The sequence below is a fragment of the Pristiophorus japonicus genome, chromosome 1 (assembly GCF_044704955.1).
Source record: "Pristiophorus japonicus isolate sPriJap1 chromosome 1, sPriJap1.hap1, whole genome shotgun sequence".
Lineage (NCBI taxonomy): Eukaryota > Metazoa > Chordata > Chondrichthyes > Pristiophoridae > Pristiophorus > Pristiophorus japonicus.
This window is the reverse complement of record NC_091977.1, coordinates 508,416,709-508,440,478: the sequence shown is the minus strand read 5'-3', so window position 1 is coordinate 508,440,478 and position 23,770 is coordinate 508,416,709.

Here is a 23,770-nt window from a genome sequence, read left to right as displayed (position 1 = left end):
CCGAATGGCCTACTCCTGCACCTATTTTCTATGTTTCTATGTTTATTCTCTGTACACACTTGCACAGGTCCTGGCATCCCGCATTTAAATCATTCTAATTTTTAAAATTTGTTCACGGGTTGTGGACGTCACTGGCAAAGCCAGCATTTATTGCCCACCCCTAAATGCCCATGAGAAGGTGGTGGTGAGCTGTTTTCTTGAACCGCAGAGAGCAGACATGAATCAACCACATTGCTGTGGGTCTGGAGTCACATATAGGCCAGACCGGTTAAGGCCGGCAGATTTCCTTTCCTAAAGGACATTAGTGAACCGGATGGGATTTTACAACAATGCAATAGCTTCATGGTCACCACTACTGCTACTAGTTTTTTTATTCCAGATTTATTTAATTAACTGAATTTATCCGCTGTGGGATTTGAACTCATGTTTCTGGATCATTAGAGCAGGCCTCTGAATTACTAGTTCAGTAACATAACCATTATAGTACCGTACCCCCTAATGATGGGAAATACAATGGCACTGACACAGGTTGAGTAGGTTGAGCCTCTACTCATTGGAATTCAGAAGAAGGAGAGGTGATCTTATCGAAACGTATAAGATTATGAGGGGGCTTGACAAGATGGATGCAGAGAGGATGTTTCCACTGATGGGGGAGACTAGAACAAGGGGGCATAATCTTAGAATAAGGGGCCGCCCATTTAAAACTAAGCTGAAGAGGAATTTCTTCTCTCAGAAGATTGTAAATCTGTGGAATTCGCTGCCTCAGAAAGCTGTGGACAAGCAGGGTCATTGAATAAATTTAAGACAGAGATACACAGTCTCTTAACCGATAAAGGAATAAGGGGTAATGGGGAGCGGGAAGGGATGATCGGATCAGCTCTGATCGTATTAAATGGTCCGCGGAGCAGGCTCGAGGGGCCGTATGGCCTACTCCTGCTCCTATTTCTTATGTTCTTATATTCATAATGTGGGCCTATTCCATGCCACCACGTCCAGGCACCAATAAATTAGGAAGGCACAAGGTTGCAGGGAGAGAGCAGAGCACTTTGCCAAGCATTGTTCTATCCTGTCCCATGTCCCATCTGCTGTTTAATGAGGTGTGGGGCGGTTGTCGGCAGAATGCCTCAGTCTGGGCCTGTCCAGCAGACTGCAATAATCTGTGCCTTGTGAATTTCTACATCCTATGTTCCTGTGTAGAACAATTGGCTCAAGTTCAGGTGAATTTTTTTTAAATCGCCAAAAACAGTCAAGTAATTATTAAATATTGCAGATTTAATTTACTTACCTCTGTGCTAGAAACCAATTACCACCACAGCTTATTCCCAGCACAGCTGGACACTCATTCCACTGGGCATCCTTTGAAAATGATGCCTTGCATTTCCAGACAGTGGGAATTGGAAGCAGGACATTCCGAATAAATATTAAAATTAAGCTCCAAGCTGTTTGAGTTTGAGTTGCTGACATGTTAGCCCTCTCCCCAGCAATTAAGGCACAATGCAAAGTGGACGGATTTCCGGCAAAATGAATCCCCTAACCCTTTTTCAGGTAGAAAGAATGGCCAGGAGTGGAAAATCCAGGCTTAAATATGTGAAATCATAGAAACTTTTGTATATCAAGCGTGGAGCGAGTGAGCATTTTATTACAACTATAATACATTTCCAGAAGTTGATTCGTTAACACTCTGGCGCTCTGAATTTCATCCACTATGCAAGGAAAACATTACTGTAAAATAGTCAGGAAAGGCGTTTCGCTGCTCAAAATGTCAGCATTTGTTTTGAAACAATTAACAATAGGTTATCAATTTAAAAAATCCTTGCATTTCTGCAGGCGAAACATCTCAAAGCACTTCACACAACAAATTACCTTTTGAAGTGCAGAGACTGCTCTGTCGGCATTGCATCTTATGAGTTAAGTGTTTCTTAATATACACTGCATCAATATTTGATTAGATATTCTTCTGTTAATATTAATACCTGTGATGTCTCAGGAATGTGTTAATACAGATGTCATGTCTCCATGCCTTTGGGTCTGCTGAACAGGTTGTAAGATAGAGCTTGACAGGATGTTTTATTTCTTGTCATTTGTCATATTATACACTGTTCCCCATCACAACCTTAATTTCTGAAGGATGTCTTATTCAAAGCACATTGTAGCAGGGATAATTATTACCGAGGTCCCTAGGGCATGTAAGTGCCTAATTGTATGGTTGTATCATGAAATTGAGAAAAATTAATTCAGACAATCACTGCCTAGCTGGTGGCTAACAGAGCTCACTGTGACCAACTTCAAAGGAAACTCCTTGGATAACAGAAGGTATGGAGCACATTGAATTTCTCCGCACTCCGAGTTCGAGTCTAATTAAAAGTGAATTAAACCGTAGCAGTTCATTCCTCATTTGCCTTCCCCCTTAATATTTCTGAACCTTTCCCACTGTGATCCTCACAATGTTTCACATATTTAATCCACTATGGTTCCCGTGACCAATTGATTTTCCTTTTCTGTTTCTCTTCTGTAGTTGCTGATTTGACTCTCCGGTACATAGTCTCACAAGCACTGAGAATGCCCCCCACATGGTCAGCCAGTGGCTCAGTGGGCAGCACACATGCCTCTGAGTCAGAAAGTTGTGGGATCAAATCCCACTCTAGGGACGAGCTCAAAAATCTAGGCTGACACTCCAGTGCAGTGCTGAGGGAGTGCTGCACTGTCGGAGGTGCCATCTTATGAATGAGACTTTATCCGAGTCCCAGTCTACTCTCTCAGGTGGAGGTAAAAGATCCCCATGGCACTATTTCAATAAAGAGCAGGGGAATTTTCCTTGCTGTCCTAGCCAATATTTATCCCTCAATTAATTTAATAAAAACAGATTATCTGGTCATTATCACATTACTGTGTGTGGGAGCTTACTGCGCACAGATTGGCTGCTGCGTTTCTCCACATTACAACAGTGACTACACTCCAAAAGTATTTCATTGGTTGAAAAGCGCTTTGAAATGACCGGTGGTCATGAAAGGTGCTATGTAAATCAAAGTCTTTCTTTCTTTCAGTGCTCGCCCAAATGGTCATGTGTGAGCTTGAAAAGTCAGTGCCAGAGTTGATTATAGCCAAATCTATCCTCATCCAATATCCACATCTAAATGTTCCAGCAGGTTTGTCTGGACCAGGAACCCTGACTGATTCTCCCACTCAGTATCCTCGGAGCACTGGGAATAGTTTTGCACCAATTGCTGCCCGGCTGCGCTCAGTTAATTTAACACAGAACCATCACTAAACCTTGGACCTTACCCACTAAGCTGTATTAATTAAGATGTTTAAAATGGAGCCAAATAAATGCCTGTACAAAATCAAAATACTGTCTCAAAGCGCTTCATGCCAACAAGTTTCTTTTAAAGTGTGGCTACTGTTGTTACAGAGGCAAACGTGTTAGCCAATGGCACACAGCAAAGTCCCACAAACAACAATAAGATAATGCAAAAGCAACATTCTGCAGATGCTGAAAACCTGAAACAGAAACAGAAAATGCTGGAAACAGGTCAAGCAGCATCTGTGTAGCGAGAAACAGAGTTAACTTCACGTCGATGACCCTTAAGATCGAGGAAAGGTCATCGACCTGAAGCATTGGGGCCGAAATTGCCCCGCGTTGGATTTGGGGCGGTCAACTCGAGTTGTTTCATTTGTTTCCGCCAGCGGGGGAAATGCGGGCCCCGGCGCGGAATTGGCCTCTTTGAGTGAAAACAATGCGTGTTGTGCTAACGGAGCGTTCTTGTGGCACTATTGCCGCGCTCAGCACAACAACGTCGCTCTGATGATGTCAGAGCAACACGGGCGTGCAACATCCCGCTGCCGCGTCACAAGCTCCCTCCCATTCTTTTAAATTGGAGGGCTGCTGTGAACTTTGCAGCCCCTTTAGTGGCACCCACTGGCTGTCGGCTGGGCCAGTGGACTGGCACCCAAGAGGGGATGCTGGTCTGCACGTTGGCAGTCCAACCACATCAGCGGCCACCATTGTCGGGCCAACTGAAAAGTAGGCCAACAGAAAAAAGATGCCGGCTGCCACGCTTCCACCTCCCCTTTAAGGGTGGCTGGGGTGTCACAACCACCACAGCGTCTCGCACCGAGAGGCTGTCAGTCGCATCACCCCACATTGAACACGCGTCCTGCGGAGGAGTTCCCCCGAGGGGTGCAAAGGAGTCGGCGAGCACGGTGACCACTTTTCGCCGGCGGAACCCTGGGGCAATTCTGGGGTGGGGGTGGGGGGGAGGGGGAGCCCTCTGGCCGCCCCGCCCGGGCAAAAACCCTTTAGCCTCCAGGAGGCGCTAACAGGCCTTTCTGAGTGGGGCAATTTTGGCCCCATTAACTCTGTTTCTCTCTCCGCAGATGCTGCCTGACCTGCTGAGTATCTCCAGCAATAAGATAGTGACCCTTTAATCTGTTTTGTGAGGCGTTGGTAGGACACTGGCTGGGAAAATGCAACGCTTTCCCTTGAAACGGTGCTGTGTGATGTTTTAAGTCCAGTCAGACGGGATCTCAATTTAATGGCTCCAGCAATGCAGCCGTCCCTTAATCTTTGTACTGCAGTGTCAGCTTGGCTCAAATATGCTCAAATCTTGGAGCACCACAATGAAATGCCTCATGAAACGTCTTAGCGTGGCTTAGTTGGTAGCACTCTCACTTCTGAATGAGAAGATTGATGCCCTATCTGCCTATTCAGATGGACATAAAAGAAACCAATGTTCCGATGAACAGAACTGATGAATTGATCGCATTTTCTACATTAGTACAGCAAGTGCTTGCTGATTTTTAATTTGGCTTTTGACTCCGATACCTGCAGCAGGACAAATCAATCAGTATGGAGTTAATGGAATACAGATAGCTCCACGTCCAAGGATTTATTTTGCTTTTATTTTAAGTGTCAGCGGGTGCAGTTGGGAGCACGATTGCCTCTTATTTAGAAGTTTCGGTGCTTAAGACCCACTGTGGACCTCAGCACATAATCTCAGCTGACGCTTCATTGCAGTATTGAGGGTATTGTTGCAACATTAGCGGGCTCTCCTTTGGATGAGCTGTTAAATAGAGGCCGTCATCTATCTGTTCTGATGGTTCAGATGAACATTAAAGATCCCTTGGCTTGATTTGAAAATGTGAGGTGCTGGTTTAGGGACCTGTACAACATTCCTCCTGAACCACTGAAACAGATTAACTGGCCGTTCATCTCATTACTGTTTGTGTGCTCTTCCTCGGCCACAGTATCTACTTAACAGCCACAATTCCAATTCTTTCTATGTGATGTGCTGCAAGATGTGATAGAGTTGTTTGCAAGATGTATCTTCTTTTAGTCTGTCAACACCTGAAACGATAGGTTAACATTTTGATATTGTCCCTTCCTCAGTATGATGAGGGCTGAGTTTAACTCCCAATGGGAGCCAGGTAGGAGGGGGCAAACTGTCTGACTCTCAGCAGCATTAGGCATGGGAGATCTCAACCCCCGGAACTCATGTGCATAAGCCACATTAGACTCTCGCTCAAACCCGGCAACAAACACGAACAAGCTGGAGCGGGACTTTGGTCAGCAGGCTACTACTACTGGAGACCCAAAAGAACGGTCCATGACACTCAAGTAAGAGGAAGGGGAGAGAAGCCCAGGGCAGGGGAGGGGAGGCCCATGGTTTCTTCCTGCTCCTCCTAGACCACATGAAAACAAACACAAACAATAACCAGCCTTTCTGGATCTCTTCTGGCCCCAGCTCCCTTTGCCAACAGAATGGAGGGAAAGTCAAAATGGCTCCTCAGAGCAGGTCTTCGATTAAACTTGCAGTTGGGCCTCAATAACATAAATGGAGCCTGGAAAATTTAAAGAACCCAACTTTGGCAGTTTAAGATTGAAACCAGCAGGAAGGAAACTGGATCTGTGCGGATAAATCACTGCGGCCATTTAACTGTGGGCGAGCATGGTTAGAATCGATCTTACAGGTTCTCAGTTGTTGCAGTGGAACAGAGCAATGTTACACCAAGGATGGCACCTGGTTAAAGATTTTTAGTGTAAAATGTGAGATTAGATAAATATTCTGAAGTCATGCTTGATTCACCTTTTAAGAGAGACTTAGCAGAATGTACTTTGAAGTGGTTAAATAGGTTAAATCGGTTGAAGCCATCATATTACATAACAGGCGGAAGGAAAATGCTTATTTGGCCATGTGGTTTTGTACCATTTCAAACATTCACATAAAGGAAATGTTCTGAGTTGGCGCCACTGCTCAAAGTCTCGTCCATCAGTTGTGCCCATTGGGAAGTGGTGACACTTTTCTGTTCCGGGATGTGGGCGTCACTGGCAAGGCCAGCGTTTTTGCCTATCCCTAATTGCCCTTGAGAAGGTGGTGGTGAGCCGTCTTCTTGAACTGCTGCAGTCCGTGTGGCGAAGGTGCTCCCACAGTGCTGTTAGGGAGGGAGTTGCATGATTTTGACCCAGCGACGATGAAGGAATGGTGATATATTTCCAAGTCAGGATGGTGTATAACTTGGAGGGAACTTGGAGGTGATGGTGTTCCCATGCGCCTGTTGCCCTTGTCGTTATAAGTGGTAGAGGCCGCGGTTTTGGGAGGTGTTGTTGAAGAAGCCTTGGCGAGTTACTGCAGTGCATCTTGTAGAGGGTACACACTGCAGCCACGGTGGAGTGAGTGAATATTGAAGGTGGTGGATGGGGTGCCAATCAAATGGACTGCTTTGTCCTGCATTGTGTCGAGCTTCTTGAATGTTGTTGGTGCTGCACACATCCAGGCAATTGGAGAGTATTCCATCACACGCCTAACTTGTGCCTTGTAGATGGTGGAAAGGCTTTGGGGAGTCAGGAGGTGAGACACTCGCCGCAGAATACCCAGCCTCTGACCTACTCTTGTAGCCACAGTATTTAAGTGGCTAGTCCAGTTATGTTTCTGGTCAATGGTGACCCTTAGGATGCTGATGGTGGGGAATTCAACAATGGTAATGCCATTGAATGTCAAGATGCGGTGTTTGTGTGGTGCGAATGTTACTTGCCACTTACCAGCCCAAGCCTGAATGTTGTCCGGGTCTTGCTGTATGTGGGCATGGACTACTTCATTTTCTGAGGTGTTGCAAATGGAAACTGAACACTGTGCAATCATCAGCAAACATCCCCACTTCTGACCTTATGATGGAGGGAAGGGAAGGTCATTGATGAAGCAGCTCAATATGGTTGGGCTGAGGACACTGCCCATTATTTTCCGTCACCTTGGTCGATGGGAAATTGAGGGCAGATCCTCTGCCATTGCGACCACGGAAGATAGGGACTCTGTCGACAGCATGAACTCAGTCGATTGGCCTATACTCTGTTCTGTGCTTTTTGAAATCTCTGGGAAGGATATTTGCCGATTTAAAAAGAATAGGCTTCCATTTTAAAGTACATAAAATATGTATAACATAGAAACATAGAAAATAGGTGCAGGAGCAGGCCATTCAGCCCTTCTAGCCTGCACCGCCATTCAACGAGTTCATGGCTGAACATGAAACTTCAGTACCCACTTCCTGCTTTCACGCCATACCCCTTGATCCCCCGAGTAGTAAGGACTTCATCTAACTCCCTTTTGAATATATTTAGTGAATTGGCCTCAACTACTTCCTGTGGTAGAGAATTCCACAGGTTCACCACTCTCTGGGTGAAGAAGTTTCTCCTTATCTCGGTCCTAAATGGCTTACCCCTTATCCTTAGACTGACCCCTGGTTCTGGACTTCCCCAACATTGGGAACATTCTTCCTGCATCCAACCTGTCCAAACCCGTCAGAATTTTAAACGTTTCTATGAGGTCCCCTCTCACTCTTCTGAACTCCAGTGAATACAAGCCCAGTTGATTCAGTCTTTCTTGATAGGTCAGTCCCACCATCCCGGGAATCAGTCTGGTGAATCTTCGCTGCACTCCCTCAACAGCAAGTATGTCCTTCCTCAAGTTAGGAGACCAAAACTGTACACAATACTCCAGGTGTGGCCTCACCAAGGCCCTGTACAACTGTAGCAACACCTCCCTGCCCCTGTACTCAAATCCCCTCGCTATGAAGGCCAACATGCCATTTGCTTTCTTAACCGCCTGCTGTACCTGCATGCCAACCTTCAATGACTGATGTACCATGACACCCAGGTCTCGTTGCACCTTCCCTTTTCCTAATCTGTCACCATTCAGATAATAGTCTGTCTCTCTGTTTTTACCACCAAAGTGGATAACCTCACATTTATCCACATTATACTTCATCTGCCACGCATTTGCCCACTCACCTAACCTATCCAAGTCACTCTGTAGCCTCATAGCATCCTCCTCGCAGCTCACACTGCCACCCAACTTAGTGTCATCCGCAAATTTGGAGATACTACATTTAATCCCCTCGTCTAAATCATTAATGTACAATGTAAACAGCTGGGGCCCCAGCACAGAACCCTGCGGTACCCCACTAGTCACTGCCTGCCATTCCGAAAAGTACCCATTTACTCCTACTCTTTGCTTCCTGTCTGACAACCAGTTCTCAATCCACGTCAGCACACTACCCCCAATCCCATGTGCTTTAACTTTGCACATTAATCTCCTGTGTGGGACCTTGTCGAAAGCCTTCTGAAAGTCCAAATATACCACATCAACTGGTACTCCTTTGTCCACTTTATTGGAAACATCCTCAAAAAATTCCAGAAGATTTGTCAAGCATGATCTCCCCTTTACAAATCCATGCTGACTTGGACCTATCATGTCACCATTTTCCAAATGCGCTGCTATGACATCCTTAATAATTGATTCCATCATTTTACCCACTACTGAGGTCAGGCTGACCGGTCTATAATTCCCTGCTTTCTCTCTCCCTCCTTTTTTAAAAAGTGGGGTTACATTGGCTACCCTCCACTCGATAGGAACTGATCCAGAGTCAATGGAATGTTGGAAAATGACTGTCAATGCGTCCGCTATTTCCAAGGCCACCTCCTTAAGTACTCTGGGATGCAGTCCATCAGGCCCTGGGGATTTATCGGCCCTCAATCCCATCAATTTCCCCAACACAATTTCCCGACTAATAAAGATTTCCCTCAGTTCCTCCTCCTTAATAGACCCTCTGACCACTTTTATATCCGGAAGGTTGTTTGTGTCCTCCTTAGTGAATACCGAACCAAAGTACTTGTTCAATTGGTCTGCCATTTCTTTGTTCCCCGTTATGACTTCCCCTGATTCTGACTGCAGGGGACCTACGTTTGTCTTTACTAACCTCTTTCTCTTTACATACCTATAGAAACTTTTGCAATCCGCCTTAATGTTCCCTGCAAGCTTCTTCTCGTACTCCATTTTCCCTACCCTAATCAAACCCTTTGTCCTCCTCTGCTGAGTTCTAAATTTCTCCCAGTCCCCAGGTTCGCTGCTATTTCTGGCCAATTTGTATGCCACTTCCTTGGCTTTAATACTATCCCTGATTTCCCTAGATAGCCACGGTTGAGCCACCTTCCCTTTTTTATTTTTACGCCAGACAGGAATGTACAATTGTTGTAATTCATCCATGCGTTCTCTAAATGTCTGCCATTGCCCATCCACAGTCAACCCCTTAAGTATCATTAGCCAATCTATCTTAGCCAATTCATGCCTCATACCTTCAAAGTTACCCTTCTTTAAGTTCTGGACCATGGTCTCTGAATTAACTGTTTCATTCTCCATCCTAATGCAGAATTCCACCATATTATGGTCACTCTTCCCCAAGGGGCCTCGCACAATGAGATTGCTAATTAATCCTCTCTCATTACACAACACCCATATTGCGACAAGATCCCATTTGTTCTGATCTGCAACTGAGCTCAGACTGGCTATTGTTTAATTTGTTACTATATTTATTAATGATTAATACATTGTTTGCATTGACATCTAAAATAAGAAATCATTGCAGTCTTTGCTGCTGCAACGTTTTGGCAAAAAATTGTTAGCCGAGCAAAAAACACATTTTCGTTCTGTGTGAGAGGAATCCATTGCCTGCATTATCCTGTAATGAGATAATCTATATAGCTACATCAGGTGCCGAATTGACTTCATTCACTTTTTACATGTCACATGAGACTTCATCTTGCTATCTTATAATGATGCAATACACTTATAATAGTGTAATGAGTGCCATTAGTGAAGCAGAATTGTATCCCAAAACATCACATGCAATTAACTGTCAGCTAATGAGCAGATGTTTTTATATTAATGATAGCTTTAACATCTGTTAGCCTTCATAGGAACAGTAAGATGTCACAAAAAATACTTGGAATTTAGGAGTTTATAGTTTTAACCTTCAACAGCTTTCCACAGAGGAATTTCTTAAATATTTCAAGCAACAGAAGCTTATTAAAGTTTGAATTAAATATAATAAATGTATAAATAAAATAATGGACACCAATAATTGATTGCTCCTTTACATATATCTTGTGTTTGCAGACTAGCTGACCTGTGCCCCACAGGGGCAATCCGTTAATCTCTGATCTCTAGATTATTTTTCTAGCAAGCTAAAAAGAAGTCAATGATCCTGGATGATATACAAAAAGATCCCCTCAGTCAGGCTAGGAAATGGCATTGTAAAGACTAAAGGTGAGGAAGTCATCTCCAAAATGGAAGGGAGCACGGGAAATAGGAATGCATGAGATCGGCAAGAAAACTGATGAGAAAACCAAGTGTGAGGTTGAAGGTGTAAACTGAATTTCTCAATCTTTCCAGAGGCAGAACGGATGAGTACTCTTGATAATATTGCAAAAATTAAACAAATGCTCCATCAAGCAGCACCTGCTCACCGATAACGCTCAGTCTGGATTTTGCACGAACCTCTCGGCTCCAGACTTCATCATATCCTTGATCCATACATGGATGCAAGAGCTGATTACCACATTAGAGGTAAGAGTGGCTGGCCTGAACAGCAAAGCAGAATTCGATCGAGCATAATACGATGGAGAAGTAGCAAAACTGAAGTCAATAAGGGTTAACGGCATAAACTCTCATCAAGGACAGAGCTGTTAACTTGATTCGTGCCCGTGCTAATGGACTCGATATTCAGTCCGTCTACCATTAGTGCATTGTGGCTGTGGGATGTACAATTTTCAGAATGCATTACAGTAATTCACCAAGGTCACTTCGACAGTACATCCCTCCCCGGCATCCTCAACCAACGAGAAAGACGAGAGCAGCAATGTTGTAGAAACACCATCACCTCCATGTTCCCCTCCAAGTCATATACCATCCTGACTTGGACACATGTTCCTTCATATTTGAAGAGTCCCTATCCTGGAATTCCCTACTAAACACCATTCTGGGAACACCAAATCACAAGGACTTCAGCAGTTCAAGGAGAAGACCCTGTAGGCTAAGCGTTAAACCCCATATTCTATCAATCATCAAGAAGCGTATCTCCATCAGCGCACCTTTGCCTATCTTCACTCCTAAACATATGTCTCCATACCCCCACATACTCTTATCCACGATTTTAGCACCTATGTGCTGATTATTTTTATTCTCCACCCTGTACAAATTCCAACTTGTTCAAAATGCAGCCATCCGTATCCGTGCCACTTGCCTATCGCCCTCTTTGACCAAGAATGACTCTTTGCCGCCCAGTATATATAATTTAACCTTCTTGTTCTCATTTTGAAATCCCTCCCTATCCTCTCAATCCTTAGTACTTCTCTTTTGCTTGCCTTTTGACGGTCTTAATACCCTTTGCCCCAGCATCGATAGCAGTCACATCTTTAAAACATTTTCTTCAGGTAGCATTTATTCAAGGGGTATGGCGAGAAAGCAGGAATGGGGTACTGAAGTTGCATGTTCAGCCATGAACTCATTGAATGGCGGTGCAGGCTAGTAAGGGCCGAATGGCCTACTCCTGCACCTATTTTCTATGTTTCTATTCCCCATCCCTAATGTAGTCTGAGTCACATGTAGACCAGATCAGGTAGCGGTGGAAGGATCGCTTTCCGATGGACATAAGTGAAACATTTGGATATTTAGCAACAATACAGTCTTTTTTTTCTGGTATTAGACTGCCGATTACCAGATTTATTTGGGACATAAACTCTAAGCCCTCTGGATTGCTTCTCCAGGACCATGACCAATAGGCTACTAAACCCAGCTTGATCTCACCTTCTGCATCTGCATGACACTCTCCTCCTTTGAAAGCTTTCTCAAAATCATTATTTTCGACCAGGCATTTAGTCACTCCACCTAACCATGCAGGGAGCTCCATAGTTCAGGCTATGTATTCTCTGTCTATATCTGTTCATGAAGTGCCTTGTGAAGATTTTTAAGTTCAGGGTGTTATATAAATGCAAGCTGCTTTGTTAATTTTAAACTCAATTGGGTCTTTTCTAAGGACCAGCCATGTGATTTCTCCCTTTCTTTCTCTCAAACCCAAATGGCATGGTATTCATTCTGGGTCTGTACTATTACAACATTATTTAACATAAGAACATAACATAAGAATTAGGAACAGGAGTAGGCCATCTAGCCCCTCGAGCCTGCTCTGCCATTCAATAAGATCATGGCTGATCTGGCCGTGGACTCAGCTCCACTTACCCGCACGCTCCCCGTAACCCTTAATTCCCTTATTGGTTAAAATTTCTGCTATTAAAACACATCCTCATTTCCCACACGATTTTGGAGACTTCCTGTGATACACTCACTACTAAGCCCAACCAGTCAGTGTTGATGTTTCTCCTCCACATCAGCAGTGCTCCTAATCCCATGTATCTTCCCTGTTCCCCTCTCTTCCACACCCTCCCCCCCACTTACCTTCAGTGGTCCTTACACTAACCCCTGGGGAACACCCGTCTATGGCCGTGATTTCGCCACACGCGGCGGGATCGATGCGGCTGGTGTCGATGGATATGGTAAGCCCGCTCTCTGTCCCGAATCTTCCGATGCTGGGGCTTGTTAAGCCCGCCCCACGGGCTTCCCGGCCAATTAAGAGGAAGCCGGTCTGATTAAATCATTTGATGATGTGCCATCAGCCAGTTTCCTTAAGCGGACCATGGCCACAATTTGTTTGACAGTTCTTCTGTCCTGTAGCATTGAGGTGCTGTGAAAACTGACCAGTACTTCACAGAGGCTGCACCCAGGCTCTGCTTATGGAGGGAGTTACAGCACGGAGGGAGGTCCTCTTCCCTTCCCATGAGCGGATGGGACCTCCCCAGGATACCAATGCAGCCTGATTGCACATTGCACAGGAGGGCATAAGCAGGATGTCGTCAGGAGGACCAGGCTGCAGTGGCACAAAGTTTTCAATGATCTCAGTAGATCATGAAACGTTACTGCAAAGCCACAATCAACCTCATCCTGCAGTGCTACTCATCACATCCCCATCACTCTGCCCTCCCTACTCTACCCTTGCACATCCTTACTCACACCAACTTACCTTGCACCTCCACCCATCCTTCTCTTTCTCGCTCTCTTTCTACCTTATCAGTTCCCAACCTCACGACCGACTCCTCACACTCACCCTCATCCTTGTCAAATCATATCAACTAACATCATCATCGTAGGCAGTCCCTTGGAAAAGAGGAACAATTGCTTCCACTCTTAGCATGAGTTCTTAGGTGGCGGTACAGTCCAATACGAGAACCCCATCATCATAGGCAGTCCCTCGGAATCGAGGAAAACTTGCTTCCACTCCCAAAGTGAGTTCTCTGGTGGCTGTACAGTCCAATACGAGAGCCACAGATTCTGTCACAGGTGGGACAGATAGTCATTGAGGGAAGGGGTGGGTGGGACTGGTTTGCCGCACGCTCTTTCCGCTGCCTGCGCTTGATTTCTGCACGCTCTCGGCGTTGAGACTTGAGGTGCTCAACGCCCTCCTGGATGCACTTTTTCCACTTAGGGCTGTCTTTGGCCAGCGACTCCCAGGTGTCAGTGGGGTTGTCGCATTTTATCAGAGAGGCTTTGAGGGTCTCTTTGTAATGTTTTCACTGCCCACCTTTGGCTCGGGTGCCGTGAAGGAGCTCCACATAGAGCACTTGCTTTGGGAGTCTCGTGTCTGGCATGCAAACTATGTGGCCTGCCCAGCGGAGCTGATCGAGTGTGGTCACTGCTTCAATGCTGGGGATGTTAGCCTGGACGTGGATGCTGATGTTGGTGCGTCTGTCCTCCCAGGAGATTTGTAGGATCTTGTGGAGACATTGTTGATGATATTTCTCCTGCAACTGGAGGTCCATGTCTCTGAGCCATACAGGAGGGCGGGTATTACTACAGCCCTGTAGACCATGAGCTTGGTTGCAGTTTTGAAGGCATGGTCTTCGAACAATCTTTTCGACAGGTGGCCGAAGGCTGCACTGGTGCACTGGAAGCGGTGTTGGATAGAAACATAGAAACATAGAAAATAGGTGCAGGAGTAGGCCATTCAGCCCTTCGAGCCTGCACCACCATTCAATAAGATCATGGATGATCATTCCCTCAGTAACCCTTTCCTGCTTTCTCTCCATACCCCTTGATCCCTTCAGCCATAAGGGCCATATCTAACTCCCTTTTGAATATATCCAATGAACTGGCATCAACAACTCTCTGCGGCAGGGAATTCCACAGGTTAACAACTCTGAGTGAAGAAGTTTCTCCTCATCTCAGTCCTAAATGGCCTATCCCTTATCCTAAGACTATGTTCCCTGCTTCTGGACTTCCCCAACATCGGGAACATTCTTCCCGCATCTAACCTGTCCAGTCCCGTCAGAATCTTATACGTTTCTATAAGATCCCCTCTCATCCTTCTAAACTCCAGTGAATAAAGGCCCAGTTGATCCAGTCTCTCCTCATATGACAGTCCAGCCATCCTTGGAATCAGTCTGGTGAACCTTCGCTGCACTCCCTCAATAGCAAGCACATCCTTCCTCAGATTAGGAGACCAAAACTGAACACAATATTCCAAGTGAGGCCTCACTAAGGTCCTGTACAAATGCAGTAAGACCTCCCTGCTCCTATACTCAAATCCCCTAGCTGTGAAGGCCAACATATCATTTGCCTTCTTCACCGCCTGTTGTACCTGCATGCCAACCTTCAATGACTGATGAACCATGACACCCAGGTCTCGTTGCACCTCCCCTTTTCCTAATCTGCCTCCATTCAGATAATATTCTGCCTTCATGTTTTTGCCCCCAAAATGGATAACCTCACATTTATCCACATTATACTGCATCTGCCATGCATTTGGCCACTCACCTAACCTGTCCAAGTCACCCTGCAGCCTTCTAGCGTCCCCCTCATAGCTCACACCGCCACCCAGTTTAGTGTCATCTGCAAACTTGGAGATATTACACTCAATTCTTTCATCCAAATCGTTAATGTATATGGTAAAGAGCTGGTGTCCCAGCACTGAGCCATGCAGCACTGCACTAGTCACTGCCTGCCATTGTGAAAAGGACCCGTTCATCTCGACTCTCTGCTTCCTGTCTGTCAAACAGTTCTCTATCCACGTCAGTACATTACCCCCAATACCATGCGCTTTGACTTTGCACACCAATCTCTTGTGCGGGACCTTGTCAAAAGCCTTTTGAAAGTCCAAATACACCAATCCACTGGTTCTCCGTTGTCCACTATATTCATCAAGCATGATTTCCCTTTCATAAATCCATGCTGACTTGGTCCAATCCTGTCACTGCTTTCCAAATGCGCTGCTATTTCATTCTTAATGATTGATTCCAACATTTACCCCACTACTGATGACAGGCTAACCGGTGTATAATTACCCGTTTTCTCTCTCCCTCCTTTTTTAAAAAATAGTATAACATTAGCTACCCTCCAGTACATAGGAACTGATCCAGAATCAATAGACTGCTGGAAAATGATAACCAATGCATCCATTATTTCTAGGGCCACTTCCTTAAGTACTCTGGGATGCAGACTATCAGGACCTGAGGATTTATCGGCCTTCAATCCCATCAATTTCCCTGACACAATTTACCGCCTAATAAAGATATCCCTCAATTCTTCCTTCTCACTAGACCCACTGTCTCCTAGTACATTCGGAAGGTTATTCGTGTCTTCCTTCATGAAGACAGAACCGAAGTATTTCAATTGGTCTGTCATTACTTTATTCCCCATTATAAATTCACCTGAATCCGACTGCAAGGGACCTACATTTGTCTTCACTAATCTTTTTCTCTTCACGTATTCATAGAAGCTTTTGCAGTCAGTTTTTATGTTCCCTGCAATCTTCCTCTCGTAGTCTATTTTCTCCCTCTTAATTAAACCCTTAGTCCCCCTCTGTTGAATTCTAAATTTCTCCCAGTCCTCAGGTTTGTTACTTTTTCTAGCCAATTTATATGCCTCTTCCTTGATTTTAACTCTATCCTTAATTTCCCTTGTTAGCCACGGTTGAGCCAGCTTCCCCGCTTTATTTTTACTCCAGACAGGGATGTACAATTGCTGAAGTTCATACATGTGATCTTTAAATGTTTGCCATTGCTTATCCACAGTCAACCCTTTAAGTATCCTTTGCCAGTCTATTCTAGCCAATTCACGCCTCATACCATCAAAGTTACCTTTCCTTACGTTCAGGACCCTAGTTTCCGAATTAACTGTGTCACTCTCCATCTTAATAAAGAATTCTACCATATTATGATCACTCTTCCCCAAGGGGCCTCGTACAACAAGATTGCTAATTAGCCCCTTCTCATTACACATCATCCAGTCGAGGATGGCCAGCTCTCTAGTTGGTTCCTCGATATATTGGTCAAGAAAACCATCCCTAATACAGTCCAGGAAATCCTCCTCCACCGCATTGCTACCAGTTTGGTTAGCCCAATCTCGTCGTCAATACCTGCTCTTGTTAATAGGAAGCTCCCGAGATTTGGGAAGTGCTCCAGGGTGTCCAGGGCCACGCCATGGATCTTGATGACTGGGGGGCAGTGCTGTGCGATGAGGACAGGCTGGTGGAGGACCTTTGTCTTAAAATTAGGTTGGTCCCATGCTTTCGTACACTTCAGTAAATACATCGACTATGTCCTGGAGTTCAGCCTCTGCATGTGCGCAGACGCAGACGTCACCCGCGTACTGTAGCTCGACGACAGAGGTTGGGGTGGTCTTTGACCTGGCCTGCAGACGGCGCAGGTTGAACAGGTTCCCACTCTTTCTGTAGTTTAGTTCCATTCCAGCGGGGAGCTTGTCAACTGTGAGGTGGAGCATGGTGGTGAGAAAGATTGAGAAGAGGGTTGGGGCGATGACGCAGCCCTGTTTGACCCCGGTCCGGACGTAGATTGGGTTTGTGATGGATGCGTTGGAAAGGATCACGGCCTGCATGTCATTGTGGAGCAGGCGGAGGATGGTGACAAACCTTTGGGGGCATCCGAAACTGAGAAGGACGCTCCATAGACTCTTGTGGTTGACAGTGTCAAAGAACTTTGTAGGTCGAAGAAGGCCATGTATAAGGTGCTGTTCCCTGCATTTTTCCTGTAGCTGTCGCACTGCAAAAATCATGTCCGTTGTGACCCATAGGGCACGAAATCCGTACTGTGATTCCAGGAGAAGTTTCTCAGCCACGGGAAGAAAAGAGTTGAGGAGGACTCTAGTGACGACTTTCCCAGTGACTGATAGTAGGGAGACTCCTCTGCAGTTGCCGCAGTCGGACTTGTCTCCTTTTTTAAAGATGGTCACGATTACTGCATCCCTGAGCTCCCCCGGCATGCTCTCCTCCCTCCAGATGAGAGAGATGAGGTTGTGTATTCGCGTCAGCAGCGTCTCGCTGCCATACTTTAATGCCTCACCAGGGATTCCATCCGCACCCGTCGCCTTGTTTTTAAGCTGTTTTTTGGCTTTTTCTACCTCATGCAGTGTTGGAGTCTTACTGAGGTGGTGGCGGGTAGCATGCTGCGCGATGGATTCAAAACACTCGAGTGAAAAGTAGAGTCTCGATTGAGGAGATCTTCAAAGTGCTTCTTTGAAGATACGAGAACTACAATCTCTGTCACAGGTGCGACAAATAGTCGTTGAGGGAATGGGTGGGTGAGACTGGTTTTCCGCACGGTCTTTCCGCTGCGTGCGCTTGATTTCTGCATGCTCTCAGCGACGAGACTTGAGGAACTTAGCGCCCTCCCGGATGCACTTCCTCCACTTAGGCGGTCTTTGGCCAGGGCTCCCAGGTGTCAGTGGGGATGTTGCACTTTATCAGGGAAAAACATAGAAACATAGAAAATAGGTGCAGGAGTAGGGCATTCGGCCCTTCAAGCCTGCACCGCCATTCAATATGATCATGGCTGATCATGCAACTTCAGTACCCCATTCCTGCCTTCTCTCCATACCCCTTGATCCCTTTAGCCATCAGGGCCACATCTAACTCCCTTTTGAATATATCTAATAAATTGGCCTCAACAACTTTCTGTGGTAGAGAATTCCACAGATTCATAATTCTCTGAGTGAAGAAGTTTCTCCTCGTCTCGGTCCTAAATGGCTTACCCCTTATCCTTAGACTGTGACCCCTGTTCTGGACTTCCCCAACACCAGGAACATTCTTCCTGCATTTAGCCTGTCCAATCTCGTCAGAATTTTATATGTTTCTATGAGTATCCCTCTCAATCTTCTAAATTCCAGTGAATATAAGCCTAGTCGATCTAGTCTTTCGTCATATGTCAGTCCTGCCATCCCGGGAATCAGTCTGGTAAACCTTTGCTGCACTCCCTCAATAGCAAGAATGTCCTTCCTCAGATTAGGAGACCAAAACTGTACACAATATTCAAGGTGTGGCTTCACCACGGCCTTGTACAACTGCAGTAAGACCTCTCTGCTCCTATACTCAAATCCTCTTGCTACGAAGGCCAACATGCCATTTGTCTTCTTCACCGCCTGCTGTTCCTGCATGCCAACATTCAATGACTGATGTACCATGACACCCAGGTCTCGTTGCACTTCCCCTTTTCCTAATCTGTCACCTTACAGATAATATTCTGCCTTCCTGTTTTTGCCACATAAGTGTATAACCTCACATTTATCTACATTATATTGTATTTGCCATTCATTTGCCAACTCACCTAACCTGTCCAAGTCACCCTGCAGCCTCTTAGCATCCTCCTCACAGCTCACACTGCCACCCAGCTTAGTGTCATCTGCAAACTTGGAGATATTACATTCAATTCCTTCATCTAAATCATATATATTGTAAATAGCTGGGGTCTCAGCACTGAACCTTGCGGTACCCCATTAGTCACTGTCTGCCATTCTGAAAAGGACCCGTTTATTCCTACTCTTTGCTTCCTGTCTGCCAACCAGTTCTCTATCCACGTCAATACATTGCCCCCAATCCCATGTGCTTTAATTTTGCACACTAATCTCTTGTGTGGGACCTTGTCAAAAGCCTTTTGAAAGTCCAAATACACCACATCCAATGATTCTCCCTTGTTCACTCTATTAGTTACATCCTCAAAAAATTCTAGAAGATTTGTCAAGCATGATTTCCCTGTCACAAATCCATGCTGACTTGGATCGATTCTGTCACTAATTTCCAAATGCGCTGCTATTACATCTTTAATAATTGATTCCAACATTTTCCCCACTATCGATGTCAGGATAACTGGTCTATAATTCCCTGTTTTCTCTCTCCCTCCATTTTAAAAAACTGGAGTTACATTAGCTACCCTCCAATCCATAGGAACTGATCCAAATTCCAAAGAATGTTGGAAAATGACCAGCAATGCATCCACTATTTCTAGGGCCACTTCCTTAAATACTCTGGGATGCAAACTATCAGGCCCTGGAGATTTATTGGCCTTCAATCCCATTAATTTCCCTAACATAACTTCCTGACTAATAAGGATTTCCTTCAGTTCTTTTCTTCTCGCTAGACCCTCGGTCCGCTCTTATTTTCGTGAGGTTATTCGTGTCTTCCTTAGTGAAGACAGAACCAAAGTATTTGTTCAATTTGTCTGCCATTTCCTTGTTCCCCATTATGAATTCACCTGATTCTGACTGCAAGGGACCTACATTAGTCTTCACTAATCTTTTTCTCTTCACATATCTATAGAAGCTTTTGCAGTCAGTTTTTATGTTCCCTGCAAGCTTACTCTCGTACTCTATTTTTCCGCTCCTAATGAAACCCTTAGTCCTCCTCTGCTGGATTCTAAATTTCTCCCAATCCTCAGGTTTTCTGCTTTTCTGGCCAATTTATGTGCCTCTTCCTTGGATTTAACACTTTCCCTAATTTCTCTGGTTAGCCACGGTTGAGCTACCTTCCCCTTTTTTTTAATGCCAGTCAGGGATGTACAATTGTTGTAGTTCATCCATGTGATCTTTAAATGTCTGCCATTGCCTATCCACCATCAGCCCTTTAAGTATCATTTGCCAGTCTATCCTAGCCAATTCACATCTCATACCATCAAAGTTACCTTTCTTTAAGTTCAGGACCCTAGTCTCTGAATTAACTTTGTCACTCTCCATCTTAATGAAGAATTGTACCATATTATGGTCACTCTTCCCCAAGGGGCCTCGCACGACCAGATTGCTAATTATTCCTCTCTTATTACACAAGACCCAGTCTAGGATGGCATGTTCTCTGGTTGGTTCTTCGAAATATTGGTCTAGAAAACCATCTCTTCTCCACTCCAGGAAATCCTCCTCCACAGTACTGCTACCAGTTTGGTTAGTCCAATCTATATTTAGAGTAAAGTCACCCATGATAACTGCTGTACATTTATTACACGTGTCCCTAATTTTCTGTTTGATGCCATCCCCAACCTCTCTACTAGTGTTTGGTGGCCTGTACACAACTCCCACTAACATTTTCTGCCCATTGGTGTTTCGCAGTTCTACCCATATAGATTCTCTTATGTCTCAAATAAAACAATGCGACTGAGTATTGTAGACTTGAGTAAGTGTGACCTTAGTCTCTTTATTCTGACTCCAGAGTGTTGGCACAGCATGGGAGACCTGCATGGGAGCAATGCTGGGATTCCTTGGGATTCCAGTGATGCACCCTCTGCTGGAGGTAGAATGCTGGTTACAAGGTGTTGCATACATAACAGATTCCACATCATCCAAGCTAACGTGCTTCCTTACTATTGCGTTAATCTCCTCTTTAACCATTAATGGTAACGCACCTCCTTTTCCTTCCCGTCTATCCTTCTTGAATATTGAATACCCCTGGATGTTGAGTTCCCAGCCTTGGTTACCCTGGAGCCATGTCTCCCTAATCCAAATTACATCATATCCGTTAACAGCTATCTTCACAATTAATTCATCCACCTTATTACAAATGTTCCTCGCATTCAGACTCGGAGCCTTCAGGCTTGTTTTTTAAATTTTCTTTGTCCTTTTAGAATTATGGTGTAATGTGGCCCTTTTTGATTTTTGCCCTTGATTTCTCTGCCCTCCACTCTTGTTTTGCTCCTTCCTACCTTTTGCTTCTGCCCCCTTTTTATTTTCCTCTGCCTCCCTGTGTAGATTCTCATCCCCCTGCCATATTAATTTAAACCCTCCCCAACAGCATTAGCAAACACTCTGCCTAGGACATCAGTTCCAGTCCTGCCCAGGTGCAGACCATCCGGTTTGTACTGGTCCTACCTCCCCCAGAACCGTTTCCAATGTCCCAGGAATTTGAATCCCTCCCCCTTGCACCACTCCTCATGCCACGTATTCATCTGAACTATCCTGCTATTCCTACTCTGACTAGCACGTGGCACTGGTAGCAATCCTGAGATTATTACCTTTGAGGTTCTACTTTTTAATTTAACTCCTAGCTCCCTAAATTCAGCTTGTAGGACCTCATCCCATTTTTACCTATATCGTTGGTACCTATATGTACCACGACAACTGACTGTTCACCCTCCCCCTCCAGAATGCCCTGCAGCAGCTCTGAGACATCCTTGACCCTTGAACCAGGGAGGCAACATACCATCCTGGAGTCTCGATTGTGGCCGCAGAAATGTCTATCTATTCTCCTTACAATAGAATCCCCTACCAATATAGCTCTCCCACTCTTTATCCTGCCTTCCTGTGCAGCAGAGCCACCCATGGTGCCATGAACTTGGCTGCTGCTGCCTTCCCCTGATGAGCCATCTCCCCCAACAGTACCCAAGACGGTATATCTGTTTTGGAGGGAGATGACCGCAGGGAGGCTTTGAGGGTGTATTTGTAACATTTCCGTGAAGGAGTTCTGAGTAGAGCGCTTGCTTTGTGAGTCTCATGTCTGGCATGCGAACTATGTGGCCTGCCCAGCGGAGCTAATCAAGTGTGGTCAGTGCTTCAATGCTGGGGATGTTGGCCTGGACGAGGACACTAACATTGGTGCATCTGTCCTCCCAGGGGAATTGTAGGATTTTGCGGAGACAACATTGGTGGTATTGCTCCAGTGACTTGAGGTGTCTGCTGTTATTTGGTCCATGATTCTGAGCCATATAGGAGGGCTGATATTACTACAGCCCTGTAGACTGTGTGCTTGGTGACAGTTTTGAGGGCCTGGTCTTCAAACATTTTTTTCCTCAGGCGGCTGAAGGCTGCACTGGTGCACTGGAGGCGGTGTTGGATCTCGTCGTCAATGTCTGCTCTTGTTGATAGGAGGCTCCCAAGATAAGGGAAGTGATCCACGGTGTCCAGGGCTGTGCCATGGATCTTGATGACTGGGGGGCAGTGCTGTGCGGCGAGGACAGGCTGGTGGAGGACCTTTGTCTTACTGATGTTTAGCATAAGGCCCATGACCAACTAACAACACACAAGTGTAGGCACTTCGGTCCTTTAGTCAACGTTCATGCAAGGACCATCACCAGCTTGGGGCTTCAAAGGAGCATGCCACTCCAAGGTACAGCATGTGCTGGAGAGCGAGGGCTGTGAAGAGAGCACCAAGGTCAAGATCGCTGATTTCAATGTGGGCAGGTACAGCAGGAGCGACAAGGTTGGGGCGCAGGAGCGGCGAGTAATCATGGAGCAACGTGATCGGGGCCCAGGGAGAGGCTTGAGTTCATGGCCCAGAGAAGGCGAGGGCCCAGGGGCAGCACGGGCCAGCCCACACTGCAATATGGGTGCGCACTAAGTCCGTACAGCAGAACTGGTCTCCAGCCGTCTTGATTAATCCTTGCCACTGGACCAAAAGCTAGCTCTGTCAAACCCGTGTGCAACGGCCACCACATATTAAAAAAATCCACGCACAGGCATCTTCCACCCTTCAACATGTAGTTCAGGACCTGGAATATTCGGTCCTTCAGTGAAATACCTGTGAATTCATCCCTTTTTGGCATGGAAGCAAGTCATCCTCGAAACAAGGGACCGCCGATGATGATGATGAAGTATAATTAATGTTGATCGGTGCTGGGACCACAACTGTTTACAATATAAATAGATGACCTGGAAGAGGGGACAGAGTGTAGTGTAACAAAATTTGCAGATGACACAAAGATTAGTGGGAAAATGGGTTGTGTCGAGGACACAGAGAGGCTGCAAAGAGATTTGGATAGGTAAAGCGAATGGGCTAAGGTTTGGCAGATGGAATACAATGTCGGAAAGTGTGAGGTCATCCACCTTGGGAAAAAAAACAGTAAAAGGGAATATTATTTGAAAGGGGAGAAATTACAACATGCTGCGGTGCAGAGGGACCTGGGGGTCCTATCCCCAAAAGTTAGTTTGCAGGTGCAGCAGGTAATCAGGAAGGCGAATGGAATGTTGGCCTTCATTGCGAGAGGGATGGAGTACAAAAGCAGGGAGGTCCTGCTGCAACTGTATAGGGTATTGGTAAGGCCGCACCTGGAGTACTGCGTGCAGTTTTGGTCACCTTACTTAAGGAAGGATATACTGGCTTTGGAGCGGGTACAGAGACGATTCAC